Source organism: Erinaceus europaeus, chromosome 4 (assembly GCF_950295315.1).
Source record: "Erinaceus europaeus chromosome 4, mEriEur2.1, whole genome shotgun sequence".
Taxonomy (NCBI): domain Eukaryota; kingdom Metazoa; phylum Chordata; class Mammalia; order Eulipotyphla; family Erinaceidae; genus Erinaceus; species Erinaceus europaeus.
This window is the reverse complement of record NC_080165.1, coordinates 73,006,010-73,028,427: the sequence shown is the minus strand read 5'-3', so window position 1 is coordinate 73,028,427 and position 22,418 is coordinate 73,006,010. Positions and strand designations below refer to the sequence as shown.

The 22,418-nt window shown below is 35.0% G+C and overlaps 1 protein-coding gene across 50 annotated transcripts in view; it reads left to right on the top strand.

Moving 5' to 3' along the window:
• RIMS1 (regulating synaptic membrane exocytosis 1) overlaps window positions 1-22,418 on the top strand; it is a 557,900-nt gene that overhangs the window by 495,277 nt on the left and 40,205 nt on the right. Inside the window, exon 1 of one of the 50 annotated variants that reach the window (XM_007529730.2) lies at window positions 18,925-19,106. The exons of the other annotated variants lie outside the window; for them this stretch is intronic. The gene's annotated coding sequence lies outside the window, so the exon portion shown is untranslated. Of the gene's footprint in view, window positions 1-18,924; window positions 19,107-22,418 lie in introns of those variants that run through there. 50 annotated transcript variants of the gene reach the window in all.

The window sequence follows — 22,418 nt, the reverse complement described above, 5'->3', positions numbered from 1 at the left end:
TTGATAAAGATATTACAATTTTCAATATTGTCTTAAATATGATACTTCATTTAATAAAGTCTGTCAACCTTCTGAAAACATTTTGGTAAGAGATGCAAAAATATATAGAGAGATTTTTTTAAATCTATATTTTGTTCATGATAAGGACAGAGATTCCTTGTGGATAGAGAATCTCTGGGGCTGGGTGGTGGTGCACCCAAGTGAGTGCACATGTTATAATGAGCAAGAATCAGGGTTCGAACCCCAGGCTCCCCACCTGCAGGGACTGCTTCACAGTGAAGCAGTGCTGTAAGTATCTTTCTTTCTCTCTCCCTCTATATATCCCCTCCATTCTCAATGTCACTCTGTCTTATCCAACTAAAAAAAAAAGTGAGAGTCTACATGAACTATTTTGCAGGTCAGGTAGTGAATTCTTGTTTAAAATAAACTTTTGATATCATGCCAGAACATTGTGATACTTATTACAAAATAATTTACATTGTAAGGATTCTTTTCTTGTAACTGAAGAATGTAGTATGCACAGTGACTAGACACAGTTTTAGTGAGATTTAACAGACTACTTCTAAGACTACAGAAAAAAAAAATAGTAGTCACTATTCCAGACTCAAACTCTGTAACATTGTGTAGTTTCATAAATTGAAATACTACATTTCTTGTCTAACTCCACATCACCCTAAATAGTCCTGATCTCAGAAGATAAGCAGGAGCAGGGCTAGGTCTAGTTAGTACTTGGACAGGAGAAATAACACATTTATTTTAACCCTTAGTTTAAAACTATGTAATATCTAACAGTCAATTAGTGGAAATAACCATGTATTTAGAAACATTCTTAATGAAAGATTAAGATGAAAGATAAATCAATATAAAATTGCATTGAAACTTGTTGTTATATAATGAAATAGAATATGTTAATAGGGAAATGTAAACAAATGAACATCTTAATATAATTTCTAGCACTCTGAACTTGAAAACAGACGACAAAAGTTCTAGTGAGAGAAAGCTAGAGAGGAAAGCCAATTGACTAGAAAATCCACAGGAGTAGTACATCTAAGAGATAATTAATTGACTTATTGATTATGCCACCTGCTTAAAATTCCAATTTCTAACTTCTAAAATCACCCAAATAATTATTCACTTGTTCCCTAGGGAAAAGAGAAGCAGAAGGTATCATTTACAAAGCATACAATTACAAGAATTATCTTTATTATAATTTTCAGCAAATCATTGATTAAATGATATATGTGAGAGAACTATTGAGGTAAGTGTAAACAGGAAGATCACAATAGAGAAGTTTTGATTTCAAAGTACAATACTGGACTGGGAAAATAGCATAGTGCATAGCGCTTATGCAGAAGACTGTCATGCCTGAGGTTCTGCTCTTAGGTGCCAGGTTCTGGCATATGCCAGAGCTGATTAGTGCTGTAGTATCTGCCTGTCTACCTACCTTCTTGCCTGCCTATCTATCTATCATCTCCTCTAGCTATTGAAAAAATAAATATTTTATTTTATTAGTGATTTAATAACAATTAACAATATTGTGGTATAAAATGGGTACAATTCCATACAGTTCCCACCTCCAGAGTCCCATATTCTGTCCCCTCCATTGGAAGCTTCCCTATTCTTTATCCCTCTGGGAGTATGGACCAAAGATCTTTATGGGGTACAGAAGGTGGGAGATCTGACTTCTGTAATTGCTTCTCCACTGAGCATGGCTGTTGACAGGTCAGGTAGGTCTATACTCCCACCCTGTTTCTATCTTTGCCTAGTAGTGCAGGGCTTTGGGGAGGTGGGAGTACCAGAACACATTGGTGAGGTTGTCTGCCCAGGAAAGTTAGGTTGGTATCATGGTAGCATCTGCAACTTGGTGGCTGAAAAACATTAAGATATAAAGCAGAACTTTTTTTTTTTATAATCAGGAACCCAAGGGTAAAAGTATAGCAGATGAAATATGGGGTCTTCATGTTGCAAGGAGCTAGGAAGTTGATTTTATGTATATTCCAAAGAGCCCATGACTTTTACTAATTTTTGACTGGACCCAATAGCTCACATGCAGGTGGGATAAAAGTATTGTTTGGGAAGGTAGTATCAGAGTTGAAGACAGGACTAGAAAGCTGAATAAGGGCAGAGAGAAGCTCCCAAATATGGAAAAAGTATATGAATACCATTAACTGTAAACCCCACTGATCTTTTTAAAAATTTAAAAAAAAAATGTACCTTCACTTCAGTTCTTTGACTCTCTGTAATTCTTAATAACAGTTTTTTGAGAATTATTATAAATTGGTTTTTAGAGACACGTCTTTTCATGGAATTTATATTTTACAAAGCTTATCATGCTTACCATCTCTTTTCTACAAATGAAAGCACTATGTTTTTATGGGGGAAAACCATCCACTTTCATGAATCTTGAAATTAATTTTGACAATCAAATTCCAATTTAGTATACAGGAGCATCAAAGATAAAAGGGTATAATTCAAGTATTTTGAGGTTGCATTAAATATATCAGCCAGCATAATTAAACATCCTTTTTCCAAGAAATGCTTGAATTCGATCTAAGTGTAGCTGTTTTTAATCCCATGCTGCATGTGACCTGAATTATGAGTTCTGTGATGAGTGCCTAAATCAAAGTGGCTGTGTAATGATTGAGATGTGTTGGCTTTCTTTAGCTTCTGCAGCTGGAGGCAGAGCTTTTCTCCCCTAGACTCTGCCTGTGCTTTTCAATTCATATTCTATGCGTCCTAGATTCTCTGGCCTAGATAGCATGATTTAACAATTGAGTACACATCTTTTTACTCAAAAAAAAAAAAAAAAGGATTGGTGATGTTATTCAAAGTAATGCCAGTTGTCTGTTCTTCGGTTCTGCTTTTATATATTTTTTATACTTGTTATTCACATATACCCGGCAGCTAAGTATTTGGGGGGGGGGGGAGAAAGCCTATCCCCTAATAATGCACTGAGCACTTTTCATAAGAATACTCAACAAACAGCATTTTCTTTGCCCTTCAGTTGTTTACAGGCTCGCTCACAGAGCAATATACAGCAATGGGCTGTTCTGTCTTTTATGGAGCTTTATAGTTTACAAAACTGTTCATGCTTACCATCTCTTGCCTCCAAAATATGGAAGGCTCCATAAATAATGCCCTGGTCATGTTAGAAAAAAATAAAATGGATTAATTGAATAAGACTTCCTAAAGAAAATGGATTTCAAGTCACACAAACGTAAGTTATTTAACTTTAAACTTACATATAATTTAATACCTACACTTTACCATAAGTGAGGACCCAGGTTCAAGCCCCAGGCCACTACATGGGAGCACCATACAAAAGGGAAGCTTCACAGTGGTGCAGCAGTGGTCTTTTTCCTCCTTCTGTCAGTAATGCTTGAAACCAAAAAATGATCTCCACCAAACTGAACTAACTACTGTGTTTTCCCACTTAGCTCTGACAGTAATATTTATATATTTGCCAGATATTTCTTTTGTTCCACAGATATTTATCAGTGACTATCAATAGCTAGTAAGAACGACTAATACTTGTCCTCTTGATTTTTGTTTTGTTTTGTTTTTGCTTAGTTTTTACTGCCACCAAGGTTATTGTTGGAGCTGAGTCCCTGCAGGATGAATTCATCACTCCCAAATGACCTTGTTTTTTCTTTCTTTCTTCTGAATGGGGATATAGGGAGAGAGAGAAAGAAAGAGAAACCAGCAGCTTCACTGTTTGTGATGCTTCTCCCGCAGGTGGGGACTGGTAGCTTGAACCTGGGTTCTTGTGCATGGAAATGTGTGTGCTCCACTGGATATGCCACAGCCTAGTGCCCATTTTATTTATTCAATACTGCAAATACTTATGTGACTGCACATGCTTAAAATTTTCATGTGCTTTACTACATTTATGCCTTTCATTGAGCTTGTGAAGTTCCTGGTGGGGGGGGGGGATGGTGAATATCTGTAGATTTTCAAAAGCACAGAAAAAACATTACTTTGGCTGGGGAGACAGAATAATGATTATACAAAGGTTTTTTTTTTTTATTTTATTTATTTACTCCCTTTTGTTGCCCTTGTTGTTTTATTCTTGTAGTTATTATTGTTGTTGTCATCGTTGTTGGATAGGACAGAGAGAAATGGAGAGAGGAGGGGGAAACAGAGAGGAGGATAGAAAGATAGACACCTGCAGACCTGCTTCACCGCCTGTGAAGCGACTCCCCTGCAGGTGGGGAGCCGGGGTTCGAACTGGGATCCTTCTGCAGGTCCTTGTGCTTTTTTTTTTTTAATTTTTTTAATATTTATTTTATTTATTTATTCCCTTTTGTTGCCCTTGTTGTTTTTTTTATTGTTGTAGTTATTATTGTTGTTGTCGTTGTTGGATAGGACAGAGAGAAATGGAGAGAGGGAGGGGAAGACAGAGAGGAGGAGAGAAAGATAGACACCTGCAGACCTGCTTCACCACCTGTGAAGCGACTCCCCTGCAGGTGGGGAGCCGGGGTTCGAACCGGGATCCTTATGCCGGTCCTTGTACTTTGCGCCACCTGCGCTTAGCCCGCTGCACTACAGCCCGACTCCCCAGGTCCTTGTGCTTTGTGCCACCTGCGCTTAACCCGCTGCACTGCAGCCCGACTCCCTATACAAAGGTTTTATACCCAAGTCTCTGAGGTTCCAGGTTCAGTCCCCAGCATCACTGCAAACCAGGTCTGAGCAGTACTCTGGTCTTTCTGTGTCTCTCTCTGTATCTAACTTATTAAAATAAGATAACAAATTTGAAAAAGAAAAGCAAAAGAAAATCATCAACATTAAAAAAAAAACTGCAAAAACTAAGTAAATCACCCAAAGGAATACAGCCAGTAAATAGGGAGAATTTGAATCATCAGATGCAGAGCCTCAACTCTCTTAAGTGGACTGGAAAACTGTGACCCCTTACACATAAGTCATGTACCAAAAAACAATCCCCAATATGTATTTGTATTAGTAAGGCCTTTGAAAATTGACTCAATAATCACAGTAATACCATTATAACAGAGATTCTAGGGAGTAATTCCCTATCTCAGCTTGTGAATTTACTTTGAGAATATAGGTATTCTCAGAGAGTGGGTCCTTAGTAGACACTAAATCTGGTAGCATCATGACCTTGGACTAGGCAATCTCCAGAATTGTGATAAGTAAATATTTATTGTTTAAAAGATACCCAATTTATGGTATTTATGTTATAGCAGTCTGAATATGTAGGTTTCAACTTCGTACTAAATGGCTTAAATAAATTTAAAGCGCTATTAAATATCAGAAAATATCTAGTGTCCATATTTAGCATTTTCTCATACCTATAAAGTCTATATAACTGAAATATTTAATTTGGGCTTATTTTTTTCCTTTTTTTATTTTTATTTTTTAGATAGAAAAGGAAAGGCAGAGTGAAATGGAGATAGAGGAGATTGGCAGAAATAACACATATAAACACATATATCTGACTGCTGGCTGTCCTCACAGGCACCAAATTGTTATCCTTTATGTGAACTTTTTTTTTTCACTAAGGAAAATTGTGATACCATCTCTTAATATTTTGTTGAATTTATTTTTGACACTATGCTATTATTTTCATCTAATGCATACCCACTTGCTGTAGTTAAGATAACTGTAATGGCTATATGATATGATAGTGCTTGTTCTTCAATACAATAGCAAGATGTGTCATACAATCTAACATTGGAAAATGTTTGCACTTTGTTTCTGAGATACTGCTGTAACGCATGGTCTTTCAGTGTTTGTTCTTGAAAGTAAGAGAGTTGTACCAGCTACTTTATTTTACTGTCAACTGTAAAGCATTAATACCTCCAATAAAGAAAAAAAAAATAATAATTTATCAGTTTAATAAATTTAGAAAAATCATTTTTTAAAAGAGAGTTGTAATTATTTTAAGTACAGGAGATGTGTTCCTCTTCCTGATATACAATTGCTAAATAGAATAATGGTTTTGATAGACGTATTTAACTTTTTGTACTTCATACATACATACCCATAAAGCATTTAGCTGTACCCCTAAGAATGTGGCAAACTCTTAGTCTTTTTTGTGCTTTGGAATGGGGGCTACTACACAAATTAGGGTTTAGAGGCAAGGTCAGCTATACCTTGAGACCTTCCTGCAGTTGCATATAGAACTCAACTATGTATATCATTTTTTATTCAGAAAATTCATATTTTTTATGCCCAGTAGCATGTTCAAGTGTTAAATATCTAAGGAAGACTATTAATCTCACATAGTCAGATGAGAATTCATACATATTGTGCTTATGTGATTGTGTACCCAACATGACACCAATTCTTAAGATATTCAATATAAGATTGAAAAAAAAAGAGTGTTTTCCATCAAGTGCAATTTTATTTAAATATTTCAGCTGTAGTTAATCTGTGATTTTTGACAGAACATAAATATGGAGAAAGGAAGAGAGTATTTTATTCAGTGATAGAATTTATGTTGCTTGAGAAGTTCATGTAATTCTATACTTACATGCAAATGTCCGAAATACTATAATTTAACATGCTCCTTTTAAAAAGGTTATTCTAGAGAATTTATTTATAGACATTGCAGTTAAAAATTGACTTCACAATGCAATATATATGTGTTTTCATTCTTAAGTAACTGAAGAAAAAAATAACCCAGTTAGCAATGGCATAATATTATTTGAACTTGAAATGTTTTTTTTTTTGTTCTTAAAATTATTTCCCTTCTTTCTTTTTCTTTTTTATGCAAGATATATTTAAGTTATTTTTTGTATGCAAAGATTATCTAAAACCCTTATAATAAGCAATTAATTTTCCATACTAATAAATTGTTCAGCAGTTATATTCTTAGGTTGGATATTGCCACATTAAGAGACACTGGATATTTCTACCTCTTAGATTTTATCACATTTTAATAAATATAATGTTTGCCATCTGTGGTTTCCCAGTAGTTGATTACTATGGTTAAGCAAATATTTGAACTTTTTGTGGTTATCTTTTATCTCCACTTCTAAGCCTATTACATATATTTGTTTCACCTCCCTCAAAAAATGACCATGCCAAAAAAAACACATACTGGGCACAATATATTTTTCCAATAAATACAATAGGCATATTTAAAGTATATATGTATATAATATATTATATATATGTATATAATATATGATATAATATATATTATTATATATTATATATATAATTATAATATATTATAATTATATATTATATATATTATAATATATATTATAATTATTATTATAATTATAATTATAATTATTATAATATAATATAATATTATATATTATATATATAATTATAATATATTATAATTATATATTATATATATTATAATATATTATAATATATATTATATTATACATATATTATATATATGTATATAATATATTATATACATATATACTTTAAATATGCCTATTGTATTTATATATATAGGCTTCTGGTGTTAATTCTCAGAATATTGTGTTGGTATGTATTAGGTACTTATTTGATATAGGCAATCTCAATACACGTAAAGAACCTTACCCAGTTGTCTGGGCCCTGAAATTAGAGGTGTCGTAAGGTGGAGAAAGAATATCCACAGCCAGGGAGTCGGGCGGTAGTGCAGCAGGTTAAAAGAGAGTCAGGCGGTAGCACAGTGGGATAAGTGCAGATGGCACAAAGCACAAGGACCAGCATAAATGTCCCGGTTCAAGCCCCCAGCTCACCATCTGCAGGGGGTCACTTCACAGGAGGTGAAGCAGGTCTGCAGGTGTCTTATCTTTCTCTCCCCCTCTCTGTCTTTCCGTCCTCTCTCCATTTCTCTCTGTCCAGCCCAACAACAACAACATCAATAACAACCATAATAACTACAACAATAAAAAGAACAACAAGTGGTCCAGGAGGTGGCGCAGTGGCTAAGGCACTAGACTCTCAAGCATGAGGTCCTGAGGTCAATCCCTGGCAGCACATGTACCAGAGTGATGTCTGGTTCTTTCTCTCTCTCCCCTATCTTTCTCATAAATAAATAAACAAAATCTTAAAAAAAAACAACAAAAGGGAAAAAATAAAAAATAATAATAAAAAGAAGCAGAATAATATCCACAGCCAGGGGCCAGTTGGTGGCACACCTAGTTGAGTGCACATGTTACAATGCACAAGGACCCAGATTTGAGCCCCCAGTCCCCACCTGCAGGGGGAAAGCTTTGCGAGTGCTGCAAGTGTCAGTCTCTCCCCCTCTCTGTCTTCCCTCTTGATTTATGACTTTTTCTATCCAATCAATAAATGAAGATAATAGTAATAATAATAATAAAGAATGACCACAGCCAGTCACCGTGCAATTGATCAGAAGAGGTCAGGTGGGAGACACATTATATTCCAAACTGGGACAGTGTCAAGTGTATGCCCATCCATCCCAACCTTCCAGGAATATTCATTCATAAAATTATGCATTCTGTCATAATGGAACAAATAAGATTAAAGATGTTTTAAAGTAAAAATATACACCAAGAGTAAATGTTTAGACAAATAATAGGTGGTTTACATAAATAATGATCAGAATACCTTTCTAAGGGAGACAACGTCAAGGTAAAGGTGTTTAAAATATCACTGTCAGAATGTCATTACATCAGGTAGATTCCTTTGATGCCATAAGATATTGAGTTTAGTCTAGTTATCCCATGCACAATCTCCAGGGCAGCAGCCAGACATCTGAATTATGGGTGATTGCATATGGCAATACAACCTTCTCTCTTAGTCTGTGGGTCAAGAAAAATCTACTCAGATTTTTTGTCATAGAGTAATATTCTTGTAGCAGGGGCAGAGCCTGGAAAAGCAGGCCTCATAGAATCATCAGTTAGGGAGTCGGGCTGTTGCGCAGTGGGTTAAGCGCATGTGGCGCTAAGTACAAGGACCGGCATAAGGATCCCGGTTCGAACCCCGGCTCCCCATCTGCAGGGGAGTCGCTTCACAGGCGGTGAAGCAGGTCTGCATGTGTCTATCTTTCTGTCCTCCTCTCTGTCTTCCCCTCCTCTCTCCATTTCTCTCTGTCCTATCCAACAATGACAACAACAATAATAACTACAACAATAAAAAAACAACAAGGGCAACAAAAGGGAATAAATAAATAAAATAAATATAAAAAAATTTAAAAAAAAAGAATCATCAGTTAATGGAATGTACCTGACAGACAACATATATTTTGCAAACATAGATGAAAAGTTAACAGCAAGATTTCTAGTAACAAATATCTGGAAGTCTTTAATCAGAAATTTCTTCAAAAGTTACTTGTAGAGTTTGAGAATAGAGAAAACAGATCATTAATACTTTTAGTTGAAGAATAATAATTCTTTTATGTTTCACTTTACAATCCGAAAATCATTTATTGATTTGACTTTCATTTTTAATATTTACTTTTTAATTAATTTATTAGCTAGAGACAGAGAGAAATCAGGAGAGAGAGAGAGAGAGTGAAAGAGAAGAGACACCCACCTGTAGCATTGCTTCACAGCTCATGAATCTTTTCCCCACAATTGGGACCAGGGCCTTGAACCAGGGTCCTTGCACCATTGTAATGTCATAGTGTGTGTCACCCTGGCCCTTTGGTTTGATTTTGCTAAATCATAGCTGCTACCTGTTAGGAAACAATTCACTTTCAGCAATGTTTCATCTTGTTTTCAGCACAGCAAATAACCAAAATTGTATTCTTGTAATTATTCTTTTTTTAAAGGTAGTATAAAACACAGTTCAGCAAGATATAATAAAAAATTTTAACTGACAGCAAGATGGAGTAATATAAGTGATAGTGATATCTTTCTAATTCTGGTTTGAGGAACACTATCTCAAAAACATTTCAGTGAGTTTTTCCTAGCAAAAGCAAAACTAAGTTTGTATGAGAAATGAAAGAAATATTTAGAGGTAACTTCCAAAATTCTAGAATTTCTGCTTTAATAAGGAAGAAATTAATTTAAACAGTAATATATAAAAAGAGATTCATTTAAACAGTATTCTCTGATATAGGAACATGGAAGCATATATGATTTGAAGTGCTTATATTAATGAAAGGTAAATTTTAAAGTTAAAAAAGCTCGAGAGACATGTATTTAATATAACTTGCTCCTTGGGAAGGCAGGAAAGATCAGATTCATCTGAGATTGATATTTAAAATTTTTATTTTAAGATTTACTGATTTATGAAAAAAATCATGAGAAGAGAGAAAGGGAGAAGATGGAAGTAAACATTTAGGGCATCTCTCTTATCTTATCAGGCTCCAGATAATGCTTCCTAAACCTCCAAGTAAGTCTTCTGATAATGCACAACTACCTTCTGGGTGAATAATACCACCAACCACTCAGATCTATTCAGATGAGATATTCAAGCCTAGAATCCCTTGTAAGACCTCTAAGAATCCACCACAAAGTCATTCATATCATCTCAGCTATGTGTGTACTCAGAGGAGTTTCATCTCCTCTTTAAATTTCATCAGTAGAAAGCAATTTACCTTATTTTCCCAATGTCTTTCCCCAATATCACATAGGCACTTCTCTGTATTCAGAGCATTTCAGGCAGTCCTATCAAAGCTCATTAAATTGACATTTAAACTCTTGAAGAAATCAAAACATTCCACTGGACAAGGAAATTAGTTGACTGTAATATTTTAATATGCATTTATTTGATTGACTTATAAAGTAATAAAGACTGTCTGGTTGACAATTTTTCTCAGGGGCCATGTGAAACGAATAATGTTCATAAACATAAATCATAGAGGCAAATACTTCTCAAGGTTGGGTTTAAAACATGTCTTACTACATTTACATTTTTTCTCATAAGCATATATCTGAAGAATTATAGTTTAAAATCATTAAAACTCACCATCATATAAAATATTCATTTTACAGGGCTGGGGAGACAGCATAATGGTTATACAAAATACTCATTTTACTCAACTTTTGGGTGGCAATTTGAATCTCTCTCAGCTTTTACAATACATTTAACACACATTTTTTTTCATAGGTTTCTAACCTAAATTATATAAAAGTTGCTAGGTAGCTGTGTTTGCCTTGAAGTAAGTAGGTAAAATTTAAATTTACAAGTCAGAGTTGTGTTGAACTTCCAAATTCAAATTTTATAGTCACTCCAAATTCCCAAGTGGAGGATTACTCCAACTCACACTTTGGTTTTTGGCTGTCTCCTTTCTATTTTGATTCATTTTAAAAAACATTTTTAAGGGTTACAAGGGCAGTTTTTCACAATCATGCTCCTCCTCCAACTATAACTGCCATAGTCTTAGAGACAGTTCAACTATGTTTTTTCAAGTTCACGTGTTTCAATTCTCTGTATTCCACCTGAGTGAAATGATCCTGTAGTTGTCTTTCACCTCACTGATTACTGTGCGCTTACCTACATCTCATCCCATCTCTCATTACACCTGAAAAGTGACAAGCAGCACCATCAAATAATACATAATAAACACCTTTTCACTCATCATGTAATGTTAATTTTAAGTTCCTATTTGAGTAAGTTTAATTTATGTTAAATCATTATATTAAATTAAATGTTAAATTACACCTCTGAGCTATACAGACTACTATGCCTGTATCTTACATATGAAATCACTTTTGTCAACAACTGCTTTCAAGTATATGTAGAAGTAGTATAAGGCAAAATCCTTATTTGAAAAATAGAGAGGATCTTCAGTACCATGTTATTCAGTATATATACCTGTAAATTCCAAGTTAGTATATTAATGTAATCTCGAATAACCTTTTGGGCCTCAGATTCTGTCCTATTTTATATATATCATTTATATTTCAACCAGTAAACTAAGTAGTTTCCGCTTTAGGTAAGAGAACTTAAACAACATTTTGACCTGTGACAAAAGTCTTGCAAACTAACCTTTACCCTAATAAAGTGACTTGAAAATAAAATAATAAATCCTTTTTAGAAATAGCATTTTTCTTTGAAAATATGTAATATTTCTATTTTCATAATTGGGATCATTAATCTTATAAATGTAAGAAAATTTGAGGAAGGCCAATTTTGTAGAGGATTGACTATAAATAGGGGCAGTATATTAGTTTTTCAAGGCTGCTGGAACAAATTACTATATATTTAATGTCCTTGAGTAAAAGAAATATATATGTATATATATATATGTATATATATATATAAATTTTTTTTTGCCTCCAGGGTTATTGTTGGGGCTCAGTGACTGCACCATGAGTCCACTGCTCCTGGAGGCCCTTTTCCCCCCCCTTTTGTTGCCCTTGTTGTTGTAGCCTTATTGTGGTGTAAAAGAAATCTTTTATCTAACAGTTCTATAGGCCAGAATTCTCAAACAGGTCAAAGGATGATCAGAGTAGTGTTCCTTTAAGACTCTAAAGGAGAACCCATTTTATTGCCCTCCCACTCTCTCAGGAATTCCCTCATAACTTAGATAACAGGTTTCTGTTCTACTTTTTTTCAATATTTATTTATTTACCCTTTTGTTGCCCTTGTTTTTTTTTATCATTGTTGTAGTAGTTGTTGTTGATGTTGTCCTTGTTGGATAGGACAGAGAGAAATGGAGAGAGGAGGGGAAGACAAAGAGGGGGAGAGAAAGACACCTGCAGACCTGTTTCACCACCTGTAAAGCGAATCCCCTGCAGGTGGGGAGCGAGGTGTTCGAACAAGGATCCTTAAGCCAGTCCTTGGGCTTCCCACCACATGCGCTTAACCTGCTGTGTTACCGCCGGACTCCCAGTTCTGTTCTATTTTTAAAGCCGTCAATGGCTATCTGTTCACATGGAATTGAACTCTATCTGTAACCCTATTTCTCCTTTGCCATGCAGTGTAGCATATAGATCTAGAAGTTAGGACATCAACATCTTTGGAGGGAAGGGTAGTATTCTACTTACCTCTTGCAGATCTAGATTTGATCGGCTCTGAAATTTATGGAAAACCTTCTTTATGAAAATGAACAACCAGGACCAGGAGATGAAATCACCTTTTACAGCTCACATTTTGCGCTGTGTCAGGGCCTGGCTTTGAGACTCCTAGTTTTTGGTCACCACATAGGAGCACCTGAATAGGAGCAGCTTTTCTGATAGTGGAGCAGGGCTAGTCTTGTGTCTTTCTTTATCTCTGTGTCTCTCTGCCTCTCCCTCTTTCTCTCAATGTCTGGCAAAAAAAAAAAAAAAAAAAGAACCTGCCAGGAATAGAAGTATCATGCAGCACTAAGCCTGATAGCAAGGGGAAAAAAAGTGAACAAACAACTAAAATACATATTTATGTGTAATGAGAAAAAAAATTGCACAAAATAGAGACTTTTTAAACAAACTGCATAAACACATTCCACTTACCCAAACTAATTTTGTCTTCAGTTGTTTAGTATTCCTATATATCAGACAAAACAGCTGCAGGATAAAAATGCCTTATTAAAATTTTTGACTAACATGAAACTAGAACTCTTGACAAAATTTGCTTTCAGACATTGATTTCTAACCAATTCTTAATCCATTTGTATTTATCCCTTTTTTCCTCCCATCAGTTTAGTTGTGTTGTGAGAGATTTGACATAAGTAAGGAAAATGGTGCCCGACAACTGTAAATCAAGTCACTGCTTATTCATTCATTTAAAATACAGTGATTAAACATACAATGTATATTAGGCACTATGTTCAGTTCAGAAATACAGGCAGGGCATACATGGTCCTTGCCCTCATGGATTCTACATTATAGCAAAAACCAAACATATAGCAGCCTAATACAAGCACGGTTAATGTTTTAATGAAGAGGTTATGGCACAATGAGAGACCTACACGTGAGCACAAACAAGAATGAGGTGAAATTCACTCCAGGACCTCCTAATTAAGGTGATGATCTGGATGTAGGGTAATAGTGCTGAAGGAAAGGGAATTGCAACAACAACAACAAAAAATGTGGGCCAAGACTTGTTATTTGGAAAAAAGTTTATACTAATTTTGGAAGGTCAAAGGTGATCAGAAAAGTATGTTATAGGGAGAGAATGATACAAGTATATTATTGAGAATATTTTGAGCCCAGGTCCAATAGGACCTTATGACCATACTCACATTTTGGTTTCATCTTTTAATATAGTAGGTTACCATTGAAGGATTTTGGGGAGGAAGTTGTGGAATCATATGATTAGCATTTTAAATTTTCCCTTTTTATTTTGGAGCATGGAACTGGAAGGGGTGGAAGATAAGCATAGGTGCAAGAAAAATCAAGATAAAGAGAAGTGTTTGGATTTGATATACAACGATTTGTGTTATTAACTGCTTTCTTTTCAAAAGGATGCTGGTATGTATGCCTTTTCAGTGACAACTCCTTTTTTTCCCCCTTAAGTCTTACTCATTAAGCTCTATTTAGAACACGAAAGAAAAGTAAAGAAGCCTACCTGATTGGCTGTTTTTATTCTAATAATACATACTGTTTTCTCTGGCCAGGCGTTTGCATTTTATTTTTAATTACTTCATGAACACAATTCTCTTAAAGATAGGCATTTCAGGCATCAACAAACTGGCAAAGGTGATAATTGTAGAGTTAGAAAGCTATTTCTCAAGCTTGCTTCAGTTGATTATAAAAGTTACCTGATTACTTGCTGTTGGTGTGGTTGAGAGGAGCCATCTTCAGCTATAGAGCTGCCAGTTTCTGTGGGCCTGAGCTGAGTCTAAGACTTGTACCAGGTGTTTCCTCATCACATTCTGTAGAACCCATCTTGTCTTTAGTCAGCTAGTATTAACTTCTTCATTCCATGCCTTTCCTTTTTCCAGTTTAAACCTGGTCATGAGCCAATGCCCTTTTGCTACTCCTACTAATATAATAGTTCTGGATCTCCTATTTTTTTCCTGCGCTTAGATTTCCAGTGGCATAATTTATTTTTGTATATTTTCACTGGCTTTGCCATACTGTAGTATCCCTTCTGATAGTTTCTATGTATTTTCTGCATTATGACAAAGAAACACTTCTCTGCTCAAAATAAGTATGATTATACCTTTACAAATAGTCATAATGCAAAATGGAGGGGGGAACTAGAGATGACTATGCTAAGTGAAATAAGTAGAAGTGAAAGACAACTACCATGTGGTTTCACTCACATTTGGAATATAGATAGCTAAAGCAAACAAACATGGGGGCGGGGAATGACCAGATGGTTTCTTGGACATTTTGAGAATTACAGTTGGGAGTGAGGTGGAACAGAAATGTGGGAGTGGGTATATGGGTGTGAAGTTACACCCCTGAAATCTTATAATTTTATAAACCACTGTTCTTCTTCTTCTAGCGTTTGCCATAAACCACTGTTAAAATCAAAGTTACAAAAAAGTCACAAAAATAACCATATATAAATTTTTACTTTATGAAAGGAGTTCTACATTCCACTAGTGTAACATTTGTCTTTTACTATTTGTGCTAAGTGAAACTTAATCTTTGTAAGATACTAATCAACTGAAAAATTAAGAAAATTTTCCATATTTCCCAAATACTGACCAAGCCACACAGCTCTTCAGTCTTTTAAAACCATGTATGCTACTCTAGGACAATTTTCTTTGAACTCCCCCAAACAGACCCTGAGACAAAGATTTGAATGGAAGTAGTTTAAGTGATGATTTCAGGTAATCATAATCATCAACTTAGATGATAGAAAAATGAGACAAAGAATATAAGTAAATATAAAATCTGTTATTTAGCAAATAGTATTGGGATTCTATAGGAGCTGCTTTAAAAGTGTGTTTCCTGGAGAATGAAGAAAATTGAAGTTATCCAATAACTCCCATTCATTTCTGGTGTGGGACTGATTCCAAGGTCATTAATTTCATGGTATGCTACATCCCTGTTCAAAGTGAGTCCAACAGAGTATGGCAATTAGAATGAACTCTTTAGGGGCAGGGTGGTGGTACATCTGGTTGAGTGCACGTTACAGTGCACAAGTGCTTGAGTTCGCGCCCCTGGTCCCCACACTGGGAGAAAGCTTTGTTAAGTGCTGAGGCAGTGTGGCAGGCATCTCTCTGTCTCTCTCCCTCTCTATCTCCCCCTTCCCTCTCAATTTCTGACAGTCTCTATCCAATAAATAAAGATAATACAAGGGACTCTGGTGATAGCGCAGTGGGTTGGCACATGGCGCAAAGTGCAAGGACCGTTGTAAAGATCCCAGTTCGAGCCCCAGCTCCCCACATGCAGGGGAGTCGCTTCACAGGTGGTGAAGCAGGTCTGCAGGTGTCTATCTTTCTCTCCCCATCTCTGTCTTCCCCTCCTCTCTCCATTTCTCTCTGTCCTATCTAACAATGACAACAACAACAATAATAACTACAATAACAATAAAAACCAACAAGTGCAACAAAAGGGAAAATAAATAAAGATAATACAAACAATTAGAAAAAAAAAAGAACTCTTTATAGAGAGTTGCCAGAGAATACAATAAGACACTACCCTTGTGTAAACAACAGTGAGTATCAAGAGATTTTGAACAGGGCACCAATAACTTGTCTACCAGGAACAGTAGCTTTCTACCAAGAATCTCCTAGGCACCCTACCTATTGGAAATTCAACCATACTATAAATATATATACTTTTTTTTTACGGGTCTGATACTTTTTTATGGTCATTTTTATTTTAGGGCTAAACAGTGCAGTTGCGGATATATGAGTACAATTTCTCATCTACCTGTGCATAATGCAGCAGGACCACAAGGTTCTTTGCACTTCCTCTCTCCCTCTCCTTCCCCAGAGTCTTTTGCTTTGATTCATTACACCATATCCAATCCAAGTTTTGTATTATGATTTTCCTCTCTGTCCTTATTTCTTAAGTTCTACCTGTAAGTGAAGTCATTTGATAGTTTTTTTTCACTTATTTCACTTAACATTATGTATCCATATTGTATCAAAGATGAGGCAAAGAAGACTTCATCATTTTTAACAGCTAAGTTGTATTCCATTGGGTATGTATACCAATATTTTCTTAATGATTCATCTGCCATCAGACATCTGAGTTACTTCCAATTTTTGGTTATCATAAATGTGCTGCTATGAACATAGGCATATATAGATCTCTTCTGATATGCAACACCAACTCTAATAAATATAAGCAGTTTTGTCAAGCCACAAATTCTATGAATGTATTTAAAGTTTTCCTGATTTGTCTAAATATGCAGTGTTTGCTTATGGAAGTCCTGTTTGGCTCCTCACTTACCTTCTATTCTCTACTGAAGACCTTTGGAAAGACTTCACCCTTACTGATATTCCATGTTTGCTCTGGGCATCCTGCACAAATGTGACAGCACCGTCCACACTCATTTCATTATAGATAGAAAGTTATCAGTACTATCCATACTTTTCGCCACTACTTTAGTTTTCTACTACTAATTTTTATCTGCAATTGGAACATATTTTATTAAAGTATTTTATAATCTGATGTATATAAGTTGTCAAAAGTGAAGATGATAAAGATGTCTCTTTGAGGGAAATTGCATTTTATTCAAAAAAATAAGATCTTCAATATGAGATTTTAGATGTCACAAGTGTGTTACCACCCCTTCCTACCTCTTGACAGTGTTCAATATAATAATATAAAAACTTGATAATTTCCATGCCAGTGATGAAAGATTCACCATATCCCATTTTATATTTGAAAATCACATTATGATCGTCTCCTTTTTCCAGTTACTCTGATCCCAAGAAAGCCACCAAAGTTGCTTTTGCAGTGCTCAGATGTTTCCTGATGACAGAAACCCAGATATATACTTCAAATTCTTAGTGGCAGATAAATTGTTTACCAAGGAGCCACAAGGCAAAACTTTTGAGTGACATAGGCTTTCCATTCTTTATAGTGTGAATTTTAATAATATTCTATCTAAAACTCCAAAATGTTACTTCACTTGTAACTGTTTAGGGGGAAAGGTTTAGCTTTATTGGATTTGGATCTGTGAAAGAAAAAGGAAGAGGAGTGTGAAGGAGAGAGAGAGAGAGAGAGAATCTACAGTAGAAAAAGCACTACTATTTTGGAATAGGCATAAAAGATGTTTGAGTTAATCAGCAAGTGTGATCACTTTCATACTCTTGGCACAACACTGGAGGGAGGCAGAGGAAAAAAATAGTATTCTGGGCTCTGATTCCTCAGTGCCATTGTGGAAGGGGAGAGAATTGCATAGGAAAAGTGCTGCATGGCAAAATGGCTCTGTTGCATCTGTTTTCCCTCCCTTGGTATGATGCCATGGAAAGACCTTTAAAGAGTACACAGTGTTTAGAGGACATGGACCTTATTTTGAATGTGCTTTTGTGTGTGTGTGTGGTGGGGGGAGAGCTGGAGGAAGAGCATGGGTGTTGTGGATGGTAATGTTGTGGCCACTTAGAGTAATTTACCTCTTAAGATCCAATACTCAGATTTAGAAATTGTAGCAATAACAGTACCAGAAAATTTTTGAGGGTTAAGAGAAGAAATGTGAGCAGAACATGGGGAAGCAAAAGGTCCACTTCTTTTCTAAGCTTTAGCATTGCCTTTGCCCTTGTACATATGTCCTGGCAAGAGATATGAAAGAGCAGAGAAAGCATCTATAAATATGTGAGTGCTAGTGCTTTGAAAATAATAATTTTGACAGCTTAAGTGGAATACAAATACCAAATAGATATAAGCAAGAAATCAGTGTGACACTTTTTTGCCCATATGTGAGCCTTTTAGGCAGATTTACACTGGAAATCATAAGTACAGGGAATTTAATAAGACAGAATATTGTAATTCCATTTAACTTAAATGTGTCTTCATTAGTTCATTTAAAAATTTGGTAACTGTGTAGCAGTTTGCAAATTATAACTATTTAGCAATTTGCAAATTTATGAGATGAAATAGGAAATTTACTGAGTGATTTTTCACTTCATGGTCTTATAAATATAATAAGTCATATGAAAAACACATTTGACAGGCTCAATTTAATCAGACTGTGTATGTGTGAGAAAGAGAGAGGAGGGAGGGCACGAGAGGTGGAGAAAGAGAATCAGAGAGTGAAGACTTTGCAGCCAGAGCCCTTCTATTCCACCCAGAGACAGAACTGATATTTAAACCAGGTCAAATCTTCGGATTTCAGTTTTCTCCTGAGAACAATTTAATGATAATTCTTCATTTTTTCAAGACAAGGTAAGTCTGTGTTATATCTGTGTTTTTACTAATTGCTATCAGGAATGTTGGTTAATATGTAACTTTTCATAAAACTAAAACCAAAAGCCAAATATCTATACTTGAAACTTTCAAGGATGAAGAGTTTTCAAACAAAGGTAGTGTTATAATTGATAGTGACTGGATGAATATCAAAGAAATATTGTGGTGCAGTGGATAAAGTACTTATAGACGGTTGTTACTATTAAAGGTATATTTATAAAATTATAATGTTTTACTATGATTAACTTTAATCATAGATATGGAGAATTTTAGAGCTGAAATTTAGATTAAAGTTGTACCATTAGTACCAGAATATGCATCTTAATGTTTCTTAAAGATATATGTTTGTTTAAAGCAGTTCAATTTATATTTGGAATTCCAAATATGTTGTATTAGCACATTCTTTTTACATATAATGAGCTGAAAGTAGTTTACATTATTATTTATGTTAGGGATTAAAATGTATCTACTTTTTAAATTATAAATCATATTTTCTATTCAGGCTTCAAAAAGTTTGCCTTAATTTTGTTGTGTTTCAGCCAAAGAAATACCACTTTTCTTTGTGAATTACCCATGATTCATATAAATTTTCTTAAAGTTATCTTTAAAACTGCTTATAATCTTTTTCATTAGTATTTCAGAGAAACCACTTAAAATTCTAGATCTACTTTAGATAAAAATATGTATATATGTTGCAAATTTTAAGAAATTTGTAAAAAAATAATTTATGTAGTCAGATAACTTATGGTGAGAAGGACAACTTACTAATTTTTTCCTGGTCTATTTTGTTATTCACTCCTATGCTAATGTCATAGTTTTGCTAAAACTTAAATACTAGTACTGTCATCACTAGAGTTTGTAGACTAGAATAGAGATAAAATAGTATAAAACAGTTTGAACCAAAGCCACTCACTCCTGTGCAAAAGAATATGGCAATTGTGCATTTGTTAAAAACAGTACTGTTCATTCTCTTAAAAATCAAGCATTTAACTGTGTGCTAAAGTCAACATTGATCCGTAGTTTCCTTTCTTGATTCTAAGTAAACTTTAAAAAAAAACTCAAAAATCAAAGTATATTTTTGCACATATTAATTATCAAGGAAAAGTTTTCTATACATTGCTTAGTTTTCTTTATATTTTTTTTTACTTTTCATTCTGAGTGATGCTTATATGAAATTAACACCTAATTTTTTGTCTAATACTAAACATTACACTTCAGAAGCAGGGCTCATCATGTAAGAAAGTCTTAATAAATATACTTAGTATGGCTGTAACACATTTATAATTTATCTTTCTTCCCCTAAATCGCAAGATAGTTTAAGTCATTTGTCTTCGGAGGAATCTTAACATCACTTTGGTTATATGCCAGCCTCATTCTTAAACAACTGAGTTGAATGTCCTTTACTTCCTTATCTGTTGTTAGTATTAGCAAATTCAAGAAGTTACTTTTCTTCTTAACAACAACACAACAAAAAGTTCTTTTTTTTCTCCATTGAAAAATGAATCATTTATAAGAACAGCAGTTCTAAGCAAATAGATACTATAATTTGGTCAACAACAACATGTGGGATAAACATTTGTTGAGCATCACAAGACAGTGCCCAGGTGAGAAATAAAGCTGCTTATCTGTTCAGATGAAAAGTCACATATTAGTGAAAGACTTTCATGTTTAGCACATTTGACTAAGTGTTTACATAGAGCAGTTTACAGTCAATTGCCAATTTACTTATGTGGAAATAATCTGGAGTTTAGAGAGCAGTATCACTGTAGGTTAGGCTAATCAGGCCAGCTAATAAAAAGATGCTTCGGTAGTTTTGAAAAATTGATACAGAGAAGACAGGAGCGCTATCTCACAGAGTTGAAATGGCATAAGGGAAATCTTAGTGGCAGAAAAATGTCAACTTATAAAGAGTAAACAGGATGTCACCAATTTGGTTAGAGCAGAAGATTGCTGTTAGAGAAACGGGAGAAGTAAATAGGGCAAAATTAGGGGACAAGGTTGGAAAACACCATAAATGACATGCTTGGCTGGGGAAAGTCAGTATAAGCAGGGCAAGAGACCAGCATCTTTATTGAATTTAATCTGTCCTGATTGTACAAAGCCAATTAAAATAATGAAAAGATTGAAAGATTGGTATGGGGAAGCCAACTGAAACAAGAAAGAAGTCATAGATAAGAGAGATATGACGAAAAAAATAGCAGTAAACATGTTTTGAAAGTAGGAAAATGGCAATACTGTTAATAGAAATAGGAAATTTAGTAAAGAAGGCCAGCATGGGGCTACAAAGATCTAAAAGTCATTTCACCCAAAGAAGCAGAATCTGTAAGAAGTTGTATGGAACAGGGATCTGGCTAGGCAGGTCCTAAATCCTAAATTAGAGCAAGCCATGATAAAGGATGAATGAGAGTTCTCAGGTATTAACCTAAACTATAGCCCAGAGGTAGAATTAATTTTTCATCAAAAAGCATCTCTTCTACCCTTACCATTTTTTCATTGATTAAATTAGAACCATATATTTGGTTGTCAGAAAAGTCATGATGTATTTTTCTGTTTTTTTCTATACAAAAAAAAAAAGCATCATGATTCTTCCCACACCCCAACAGATTATTTGGAATAGTGTCTCTGATGTAAAAATAGTATCTCTGATTTTGAACTCTAAGCTCATCTACAGAATACCTTCATAGCAAAACGTAGACTTATGATTGATTGAATTAACTGGGTAGTGGAGCCTCCCCCACTGATGGTTCATAAAACCATGAAAGATAAAAATAAATTGGGGATGGAGAGTAACACACCTGAAAGAAATTGGAAATTCAGAAATGAAAAGGAGCTTACTAAGATTTGAGATACCACCACGGAATGAATATGACCGTGTAGAGATGATAACTGCATGTGTCAGTTGAGTTAAGGACATTTTCAGGGAATACTGTAACCTGCTCAAAATAAATTATTGGGAGAATCTCCTTTTAAGATACAGAAGAATAAAGAGTTAACTAAAAGAGGGGGCCTGGGTGGTGGTGCACCCGGTTAAGAGTACATAGTACCAAGCACAGGGACCCATGTAAGGATCCTGATTCAAGCCCCCAGCACCTCACCTGCAGGAGGGTCACTTCACGAGCAGTGAAGCAGGTCTTTCTCTCTCCCCTCTGTACATTCCCCTCCCCTCTCAATTTCTCTCTGTCCTATCTAAATGGAAAAAAGAAAAAGAAAGACAAAGAAATGGAAGAAATGGCCAAAGGAGCAGTAGATCCCCAGTGTAGGCACTAAGCGCCCATAATAACCCTGGATGTG